The sequence below is a fragment of the Henckelia pumila genome, chromosome 4 (genome assembly GCF_033568475.1).
Source record: "Henckelia pumila isolate YLH828 chromosome 4, ASM3356847v2, whole genome shotgun sequence".
In the NCBI taxonomy this organism is placed as follows: domain Eukaryota; kingdom Viridiplantae; phylum Streptophyta; class Magnoliopsida; order Lamiales; family Gesneriaceae; genus Henckelia; species Henckelia pumila.
The window spans coordinates 71890941-71902985 of record NC_133123.1 but is presented as its reverse complement, the minus strand read 5'-3'; the positions used below and the strand labels follow the sequence as shown (position 1 = coordinate 71902985).

General features: G+C 29.3%; 1 pseudogene; it reads right to left on the bottom strand.

Annotated features, from left to right (window-relative positions):
* Positions 1–3451: 3451 nt before the first annotated feature.
* LOC140861201 (transcription factor bHLH25-like) lies at positions 3452–5769 on the bottom strand (annotated as a pseudogene).
* Positions 5770–12045: the final 6276 nt, after the last annotated feature.

The window sequence follows — 12045 nt, the reverse complement described above, 5'->3', positions numbered from 1 at the left end:
TATGAGATGCACAGATTATTAATTTGTATAGTTAACAATTAAAATTAATAATTATTAGTGCACGTTTTAATAATTTATATAAAATTTTGATATAATATGTTGGGTTTTTGTAACACAAGCAATCTTGATTTTGATGATAACAAAACTTGTTATTGTGTTTCTAACATATTTACTCTAGTGTGAAGTTGCTAAACTAAAGATGGAAGCCAAAACTCAAAGTTAGCAAAACTGAATCTCTGGCGAGCTCTACTATTTTGATGATATCTCATAGATCAGAGATGCAATTTATTATCCGCCAAAAATAATACAAATAAAACTCAATTTGGAACATATTGTATTTCACGTCAGTTGAGCAAACACGGATGTTATCGAGATCAAACTGACGTCGCAATACCAAACTGAATTGCATCAGTTTAGCAGAAATACAGAAGCAGTTTACATCGAGCAGTTCTGGTATATTGTCTATATTGTGCAGCTCAATTATCCGAATGAAACGCTTCACCATGCGTTGGAAAGGCAAGACAATGATCTACAAATCATTTTCACAAGTTGAAGACTGAATCGGATCCTATGGAGATGCTAAACTGCGTTGAAATTACTGGTTTGAAACAGAAATTATGCAGAGCAGAATTTCTGGAATAGACTGGTTTTTTAAGCATAATTTTCGCATATGAACTCCGAATTGAGTTATTCTTGATTCCGTGGAAAGATAAGAGAAAGGGCTACAACTTTTATGTTTATTACTTTGCCCAAAAATCAACGGATCAAGAGATATAGCACTAAACTACTCATATGCACTCAACTGATTTTGTGTTAAACCGATTTTGAGCAGCTCTGGTATTTCGAGCATAACGTTTGGATATGAACTCCGAATTGATTGATTTTGATGGAGTTGGAAATCTGAGATCAAGGACTACAACTTTTGTATTCATCACGTTGCCCAGATATCAATGGATCATGCCAAACTGCATCCAGTTTATCAACTCAGTTCTGCTTGCTAAACTACTACCTAAACTGAAGTTGGCCAAGAGTAGTTTACCTACCCAAACTGAAGATCGCTCAACTGCTACAGTGCCGAAACTGATACAGTACCAGTTTTGCACCAAATTCAGTTTACCAATATCAGTTTAGTGAAATTCAGTTTAGCTCAAGAAAAGATACAGAAACATTACAAAAGTATTTTAACGGCTCTATTTCTCTTTCTAACGGCTATATCACTCTTGGAGCCTATAAATACAACATCTTGAAGTTCAAACACAAGATTTGCAATGAGATTCAAAGCATTGGCAGCCTACTTGAAGAAATCAGCTAGTTGAAAGCAAAGCCCAAGGTGTGAAGAACACATTAGAATTCTTGAGCGTGAAAAGTCAAGTTCTTCACACCCAACTAACTCACATATAAAAGAGAGATGTATTGCATAGATTAGTTGAGTGAGAGTCTTTACACAAAGACGTTAAAGATTGTGTTTTTAGTCTTGACATAAAGACATAAAACATTATGCGGATTATGAGGTTGCGGCCTACAATCGAGTAGTGGCTAGAGTTCTTGTTTAGGCAGTGGGTAAGTCCTAAATCGGATTGAGTTTGTACAAATGAGTTGTATAAATCAAAGTCTTCTAGTTAATCCTTCCGAGGAGGAAGAAGGGGTGACGTAAGAGTTGTTGAATTCTCCGAACATCCATAAACAAATCCTTGCCTCTTTATTTCTTGCATTTGTTTATTGCTACTGTTTTAGATTGCATTGTTGAAGCATTTTATGTGTTTGATAAAATACCTAAATGTTGCATTAATTATTTGATAAAATGCTTCAACTAAACTATTTTCATCTATCAACTTGCATCCTTTTAAAATGATTTACAAAATGTTAAATTAGTTTATACGAAGAATTATTTCGAGTGTCTTCCGCTTGATTTGAAAATCAAACTCGATTTAATTCATCGGTGCTCAATATTTCAAGAACCGAGCTATTGTAGCTCAAAATATTTTAAAAGTGTGTATTCACCCCCTCTACACACCGTGACCGATCCTATCATAATATAATGAATATATTTAAATTTTAAATATTAAATATTATAAAAATTATTATATCAAAAAAATTTCTGCCATTTCAAATAATTTCAAATGAGAAGATAAGTCTTTTGAAATTAAATTAACTTATTTATCTTGGTTGGGTGTAACTGGTATAAATAAAGTAAATATAAAAAAAATCTTAAAAAAACCATATATCATTTTTTCTATTAAACTTTTCAATCAATAAATATTCTCAAAAATTCAAAATTGATTAAAGTATAACAATAATAATAATAATAATAATAATAATAATAATAATAATAATAATAATAATAATAATAATAATAACAACAACAAATTACGAACAATCAATATACCAAAAACTCATTTAAAAAGGTTTAAAAAATTAATATTATATTAAAATTGTATATTTTATTTAATACAATAGAAAGTATAAAAAACTAAATTTACAAAAGTAACACAAAACTCAAAATCATAATTGAAATTAAATGAAAAGAGTCCAATTTTAATTTTATTTTTTAAAAATAAATAAATAATACTTCACATTTTATTATGTGTTTATTTTTTTAATTATTTTTGAATATTTAATGCGATGGATGAATGCATCAATAATAAATATTTTATTTTATAGTATACTATTTTTTTGCGGGAACTTCATATATATATATATATATATATATATATATATATATATTGGAAAATATATCTCACAATTACACATTTAATCAATTTAACAAAATAATTCATCTACGCAAATTATAAATACAATTCATTATCACATGGAAATTCTCTATAGCATCAATGAAAATTTGTGACCTCCAATTGCTTAAATCGAGTAGAAAATAAATTTTTATACTTCTAGTCTACTCATTTAAGTATTTCATGTTTTCATTCTACTACAACAAACATATAATAACAAATTGGGTGTAACTGGATCATAATTATGAATATGTTATAGATATTATTAAATAATAAAAAAATTTGACAGAAAAAATTATATTTCATAAAAAAAATCAAACCAAATGTTTTCTACCGTGTGAAAGAAAGAAAAAAACAAAAAACCTTAAATCTACCGTGTGAAAGAAAGAACAGAAAAATAACCTTAAATTAAATGGGTTAAAATGTATAATGATTGTAGTCTACAAGAATTTCTCAATTTATTTATCATCATCATGCACCAACCTCTTTTTTCTCGTAAATAGAGAAAGTCGGAAGAAAGAGAAACTCATAAAAGGGGTATTTTGGGGATTAAAAAAATAAAAGAGGGTATTATGGTATTTGGTATGCTTTAGGGAGCTCAAAGACATAAATAAGGTATTTTATGGCAATTCACCCTTGAAATTAATGGTGAAAATTAATATATATATATATATATATAAAATATTCATTGCATGCCAAGAACCAAGATTCTTCAACTTAATTCACTTCAAGTGTGTTTTGAGAGAAGTACACAGGCTCTGTACTAGTTCCTTTGTGTTCGTCGTAGACTCTTCATCCTTCTGCAAAGCATTCAACAACAAAGTACTTTAATTCTTGAAATGATATATATTTGATTCACATTTCCTTCAATATTGGTCATAGATTCATTTTGACATAGTTGTATGCATTGAGCCTATGACACAAGCAAATGCATGCATGCATAAATAAATAAATAAATATATATATATATATATATATATATACATGAAAGTTCACGAAAACGTGTATATTTTGGTGTGGTTCAAAATAAGATAGCGTTTGAGATTGCTTTTAGGAAATATTTTTGAGCTTTCATATTTTGTTTAGGACAAACTCAAAGTTTCTTAAAACCAATCTGATCAAACACTACCTAAATATTTAATCTACATAAAGGTCTTATATGAATCTATCAGTATAATGTTCTTTTCATTATCTCATCCCATGTGTATCATTTTTTCATTTGGTGCTACCTCATGTAGTCCGTACTTTGATGGAGTATTCAACGCCCCAGATTTTTTTATATAGTCGTGTGTAAAAAAAAGTGTGAAGCCTGTCTACATTGTGAAAACAAATTAGGCAATTGAATATATATTAAGGAAAAAGTACAATTTTTGTTCTATATATATATATTTGTTTATCTGCAGTTTCGGTGATTTAAGTAGTCAAATTTCAGTTTTAGTCATGCATATTTCAATTTTTCGCAATGTTACTCCATTTTAATTGAAAGTGTTAATGTGACACTACACACGTTAGAGCTATGTCGAAACCATCAGGTAGCCTCACGTCGTTGAAAAGACTAAAACTACAAAAATAACAAAGAGCCTGGACCAATACTGAAATTTGATCATATAGAATACAAAAATCACAAAGAGATCATGAAACACAGGACAGTTTTTCCGATATTAACTCGTCGGTTCATCGTTCCAACAATTCTCGTGAAAATTACCGTAAGAACATGCATAGGTAGTGTTTGGGAGAGTTTCTAAAAAGCAATTCTCAGCTTTTCCTTCACAAAATTTTGAAATTTTGTGAAATTTTATGAAAAAAAATTTGAGAAGTGCTTCTTAGAAGCTCTCCCAAACACTACCATAGTATAATTTCAAACCATCGTTATTACTATTTATTGTTGTGTCCAAACTCCAAAACCTCATGTTTTGAAACATATATAATTTGGGATCATGTATCTATAGCTAGTTGAGATGTGAATCAGTACCTTAGCCATGACTACTATATAAAGAGCGGAGTCTCCGAAGGACATAGCACTGCTGCTCACTACCGATAAGTGAAGCTTCTCGATTTCAGCCACTGTTTTCTCCAGCAGCCCATTTCTCTTTTCGCATTGAATGTTGATTAGGACATGGCCGTCTAAGAATCTCGCTCCGATTTCGGGGAGGGGTTCTGCGGCGATGATGGGGACACTTCTCTCCGAGGAAGAATTCTGGGAAAAATCATGTAAATGTTTCTTGACAAAGACGACAGATTCGATGGTTTTTTTTCTTGGTTTGATGCTCAAGAATCTTCACCCTTTCTTGGAGTTGTTTGGTGTACTTGATGGCATCGCCAAGGATAGATGCCTTGTCCATCTGTTTGTGAAAAAAGCGAGCTAGCTAGGTTTAATCATTATATATATACACACACTATTTGGCTTAAGATCGACTACCTCCCGCCTAGTGCCTAAATGTCTAGACGGTAATTTAGATGTTGTCTAGACGGTTTTTGTTTAAAGCTAAATATCTAAGATATTCTCGTCCATCTCTATATTTATCGAACTGCTTGACCTTTTTGAAGCAAAGAGAGAATTAATAGTTATTACCTTTTTGAGGCCAGGGACAATAGAGGAGAGATCTATGAATCTTTGGGTGAGTTTTTCTCTCCTTTTCCTCTCAGCTAAAACATTGTCCTTTGGCCTTGTGTTACTACTGCTGACTCTCTTAGCCCCTTGGCAAGCTGGTTTCACCACGTGATTCTTGTTCGCGAATGCAGATTCGGATACGACGCACTCGGAGGGAAAATCCAGAGTCCATGATTCTGTCTTAGGCCTCGAAAATCCTTCCGGATTTGCATCGTCGATGAAGTGAAAATTAGTACTAGAGGAAGAAGTGCTACTTCTCATCATGATGAGCTTCAATGGCTTGTTGGATTCGTGTTGTGTCGATGATGCCGGTGCCGGCTGCAGAGAGAAAGGGTGGTACTGTTGATCTTCTTGGGAGCCGAATGAGACTGAGCATAGATCTCCGATCGGAACCAGGGGCCATTGATGGAAGAAACTCGGATCATCCATTAATCCCTGCTCGGCATATATTATGTTTACGAGATTTTACATGAAAACTATATATTTATCTCATGAAAACTAAATTAAATATAATACTTTGAGAAAAACGAGGTTGTCTTCAATAAACAGTTCAGTTTTTTTATAATAATTAATTAATACGATATATGAATCTCTTACCAATTCATCAAAGTTGCTTAAATTTGAAATCTCCATCATCTTGACCCGTACTCTGCAATAGAATTTACGTGGAGATTCTGATAGACAAAATTATGGAAATGTTTTTAGTTCCCACAAAAGACATATAATATTGCTCAAGATTTATAGTTTCAAATGGTGTCCAATTATTGCTATTTTATTTTATTTTTGAAAGTCTTCTATTGTTGCTCGCTAGCTGATCGAGGCCAAGTTGCCCACTATTGTCCAGATCATGTTTGCCCACATACATATATAATTTATTCAAAAAATTGCAAATTTTTTATTTGGCTTTTTGAAATTTTAAATACGGATGGTTGTACGTCTTTGAGCTCGTTTGCATTTTATAAACTTTTTTTTAAAAAAAAATGTGCTTTTTTAAGCTTTAATTTTGGGCTTTTTAAAAAACTATAAATTTGACTTTAAAAAGTGTTTTTTTAAGCACTTAAATGACCATCCAAACACTTTATAAACTAAAAAAAACACTTTTTTATGAATATGTATGTGTGTGTATATATATATATCCTTGCTTGTGCATATATAATATATGAATATTATGTATTGTTTAATTTAAACCACATATTCATTTAGTTATGATTTTTTACGGTATAAAGATTTTTGAATACATGATTTAACTAGTTAGATTTTTTTTATATAAAATTAATATTCATGTTAAATTTACTAGAATTTGAGAAATGGATTCTAAATTTCGAAATATGAGGATGGGATAAAATTGAAAAAATATAAAAAAAATAAATTGTTGTGGTAGTCCATGCATATAATTCAAAAAATAGCAAATTTCAAAATGTAGCTAGTAGTGAATAGTATACAACCATATATACACATTTAAAAAAACAACATAAATTGTCTTCACGATAAGAATTTGAATTTTGACATGGGATTTATAATTTACATTTCAAATTATTTTAAAGGAAATTTCTAATTTTCGTCGCCTATGTAATTAGTTTTTTTTTTAATGTTAAAGTTGAGTTTTATTAGTCGTTAGTTTTTCAATTTTGTGGTAATTTACTCATTTTTCCTCAAAAGCACTAATATGGCACTAACAAGGTACATATGTAAGTAAACCAGGTACATCCAAGTACAAATATGGTACATATAGGAGTTAATAGAGCACATTGATTGAATTTGAGTATTCGATGGAAAGATTGTTGTATCCATCGAACGTAAATGTGATTAGTTATTTTAAATATTGAATTATAAATGAGATTTTCACACAAGAATATATATTAAAATTAGCAACCATGTGATCAAATTCTTGGTAAATGATTCATGAATGTCTATGGAATGTTTATATGCTATGACTTCAACTAGAGATTACCAATATCTCAATTCCCACCCATTAGTGGTGTGTATAGATATATATATATTTGAGATACTAAAACCATATAATAACTATTCAAAAAAGTTTCACTTATATCAATTGTCAAGTATAATCTAAAGATTTAATTACTCACTTCAAGATGGTACATTTCCAAGTAAATAAGGTATAATAGTATTAAAATAAGGTACATAACGAGGTTAATATAGCACATATTTCTCCAATTTGAGTATTTACTCAAAAAACTACACTAATGTCAATTGATACCTAAATAATAAAATAGTTAAAGAAGGTACATATGTAAGTAAACCAGGTACATCCAAGTACAAATATGATACATACAGGAGTTAATATAGCACATTGTTATCGAATTTGAGTATTCGGTGCGAAGATTGTTGTCTCCATCGAATGTGAATGTGATTAGTTATTTTAAATAGAATTGTTAATGATATTTGACACATAACATATATTAAGATTAACAAACATGTGATCAACTTCTTGGTAGGGTTCATGAATGTCTATGGAAGGCCATCGTCGTTTTGATCTAAACTCATGTACAATTAATAATTAAGATTTAGGAAATCAATTTCTTATCATAATTTTCATCAACCAATTAAACGATACTAACACCATTATTGACACAAAATATGTCAATTTCAAGATAATTTAATGCGAAATTAGTATTATCTGTTATAAATTGGGTACATAACCTGAAAATTTGAGTATAAATTTGGAGAAAAATTGTCATCGTCTTAATTCAAATTCATATATATTATTAATGAATAACATATATGAAACAACTTCTTACCATAATTTTAATTTACCGATTAAAGACACTAATAACATCGTAATAGATACAAGATATGCTAATTTCAGGATAATAAAGCAAATGCAGTGTTAGTTTTTTTAAATTTGGTACATAACCTAAAAATTTGAATATGAATATTAAAGGGAATCGTCGTGTCTTAATACAAACACATATGTATACTTAATAAAAAAATATGTATACTTAATGAATAAGAGGTAATAATCATTAACGATTTTTATATTGGGTATCATTAATGTGTATTTAAGTATATAATATTTATTTATGTTATTCTTTTGAATAAGGCCACTTCATTTTAGATCATCCAAATTAAACCGTTTGCACTTTGATTGCACAAAAAAATGCTTAAATTTTTATTTAATTTTCAAATAACAATGCGCATACTTATTGGGCTGAATATTGGTATCAAATATTCTTATAAATTTTAATATCCAATTTATGAGATTTAGTGCTCAATTTATTCTAATTTGTACCCAAATTTAGGTATTTTAATGCTTCAATTTCAAAAAAAAATACCCAAAAATTTTGTATTGAACATTGACATTAAATGATCTCATCCATTCGAATATTCAATTTACATGTTTTAGTGCTCAATATACTTTAAATATTACCCAAATTAGATGTTTTTGTACTTTGATTTAGTAAAATAGTACCAAAATATTTTGAATTGAACGTGTCTACTGTTGATTCAATTCACATTTAAATCGATGCTTCACCATTATAACTAACTAATATTTTATATATGAGATGCACAGATTATTAATTTGTATAGTTAACAATTAAAATTAATAATTATTAGTGCACGTTTTAATAATTTATATAAAATTTTGATATAATATGTTGGGTTTTTGTAACACAAGCAATCTTGATTTTGATGATAACAAAACTTGTTATTGTGTTTCTAACATATTTACTCTAGTGTGAAGTTGCTAAACTAAAGATGGAAGCCAAAACTCAAAGTTAGCAAAACTGAATCTCTGGCGAGCTCTACTATTTTGATGATATCTCATAGATCAGAGATGCAATTTATTATCCGCCAAAAATAATACAAATAAAACTCAATTTGGAACATATTGTATTTCACGTCAGTTGAGCAAACACGGATGTTATCGAGATCAAACTGACGTCGCAATACCAAACTGAATTGCATCAGTTTAGCAGAAATACAGAAGCAGTTTACATCGAGCAGTTCTGGTATATTGTCTATATTGTGCAGCTCAATTATCCGAATGAAACGCTTCACCATGCGTTGGAAAGGCAAGACAATGATCTACAAATCATTTTCACAAGTTGAAGACTGAATCGGATCCTATGGAGATGCTAAACTGCGTTGAAATTACTGGTTTGAAACAGAAATTATGCAGAGCAGAATTTCTGGAATAGACTGGTTTTTTAAGCATAATTTTCGCATATGAACTCCGAATTGAGTTATTCTTGATTCCGTGGAAAGATAAGAGAAAGGGCTACAACTTTTATGTTTATTACTTTGCCCAAAAATCAACGGATCAAGAGATATAGCACTAAACTACTCATATGCACTCAACTGATTTTGTGTTAAACCGATTTTGAGCAGCTCTGGTATTTCGAGCATAACGTTTGGATATGAACTCCGAATTGATTGATTTTGATGGAGTTGGAAATCTGAGATCAAGGACTACAACTTTTGTATTCATCACGTTGCCCAGATATCAATGGATCATGCCAAACTGCATCCAGTTTATCAACTCAGTTCTGCTTGCTAAACTACTACCTAAACTGAAGTTGGCCAAGAGTAGTTTACCTACCCAAACTGAAGATCGCTCAACTGCTACAGTGCCGAAACTGATACAGTACCAGTTTTGCACCAAATTCAGTTTACCAATATCAGTTTAGTGAAATTCAGTTTAGCTCAAGAAAAGATACAGAAACATTACAAAAGTATTTTAACGGCTCTATTTCTCTTTCTAACGGCTATATCACTCTTGGAGCCTATAAATACAACATCTTGAAGTTCAAACACAAGATTTGCAATGAGATTCAAAGCATTGGCAGCCTACTTGAAGAAATCAGCTAGTTGAAAGCAAAGCCCAAGGTGTGAAGAACACATTAGAATTCTTGAGCGTGAAAAGTCAAGTTCTTCACACCCAACTAACTCACATATAAAAGAGAGATGTATTGCATAGATTAGTTGAGTGAGAGTCTTTACACAAAGACGTTAAAGATTGTGTTTTTAGTCTTGACATAAAGACATAAAACATTATGCGGATTATGAGGTTGCGGCCTACAATCGAGTAGTGGCTAGAGTTCTTGTTTAGGCAGTGGGTAAGTCCTAAATCGGATTGAGTTTGTACAAATGAGTTGTATAAATCAAAGTCTTCTAGTTAATCCTTCCGAGGAGGAAGAAGGGGTGACGTAAGAGTTGTTGAATTCTCCGAACATCCATAAACAAATCCTTGCCTCTTTATTTCTTGCATTTGTTTATTGCTACTGTTTTAGATTGCATTGTTGAAGCATTTTATGTGTTTGATAAAATACCTAAATGTTGCATTAATTATTTGATAAAATGCTTCAACTAAACTATTTTCATCTATCAACTTGCATCCTTTTAAAATGATTTACAAAATGTTAAATTAGTTTATACGAAGAATTATTTCGAGTGTCTTCCGCTTGATTTGAAAATCAAACTCGATTTAATTCATCGGTGCTCAATATTTCAAGAACCGAGCTATTGTAGCTCAAAATATTTTAAAAGTGTGTATTCACCCCCTCTACACACCGTGACCGATCCTATCATAATATAATGAATATATTTAAATTTTAAATATTAAATATTATAAAAATTATTATATCAAAAAAATTTCTGCCATTTCAAATAATTTCAAATGAGAAGATAAGTCTTTTGAAATTAAATTAACTTATTTATCTTGGTTGGGTGTAACTGGTATAAATAAAGTAAATATAAAAAAAATCTTAAAAAAACCATATATCATTTTTTCTATTAAACTTTTCAATCAATAAATATTCTCAAAAATTCAAAATTGATTAAAGTATAACAATAATAATAATAATAATAATAATAATAATAATAACAACAACAAATTACGAACAATCAATATACCAAAAACTCATTTAAAAAGGTTTAAAAAATTAATATTATATTAAAATTGTATATTTTATTTAATACAATAGAAAGTATAAAAAACTAAATTTACAAAAGTAACACAAAACTCAAAATCATAATTGAAATTAAATGAAAAGAGTCCAATTTTAATTTTATTTTTTAAAAATAAATAAATAATACTTCACATTTTATTATGTGTTTATTTTTTTAATTATTTTTGAATATTTAATGCGATGGATGAATGCATCAATAATAAATATTTTATTTTATAGTATACTATTTTTTTGCGGGAACTTCATATATATATATATATATATATATATATATATATATATATATTGGAAAATATATCTCACAATTACACATTTAATCAATTTAACAAAATAATTCATCTACGCAAATTATAAATACAATTCATTATCACATGGAAATTCTCTATAGCATCAATGAAAATTTGTGACCTCCAATTGCTTAAATCGAGTAGAAAATAAATTTTTATACTTCTAGTCTACTCATTTAAGTATTTCATGTTTTCATTCTACTACAACAAACATATAATAACAAATTGGGTGTAACTGGATCATAATTATGAATATGTTATAGATATTATTAAATAATAAAAAAATTTGACAGAAAAAATTATATTTCATAAAAAAAATCAAACCAAATGTTTTCTACCGTGTGAAAGAAAGAAAAAAACAAAAAACCTTAAATCTACCGTGTGAAAGAAAGAACAGAAAAATAACCTTAAATTAAATGGGTTAAAATGTATAATGATTGTAGTCTACAAGAATTTCTCAATTTATTTATCATCATCATGCACCAACC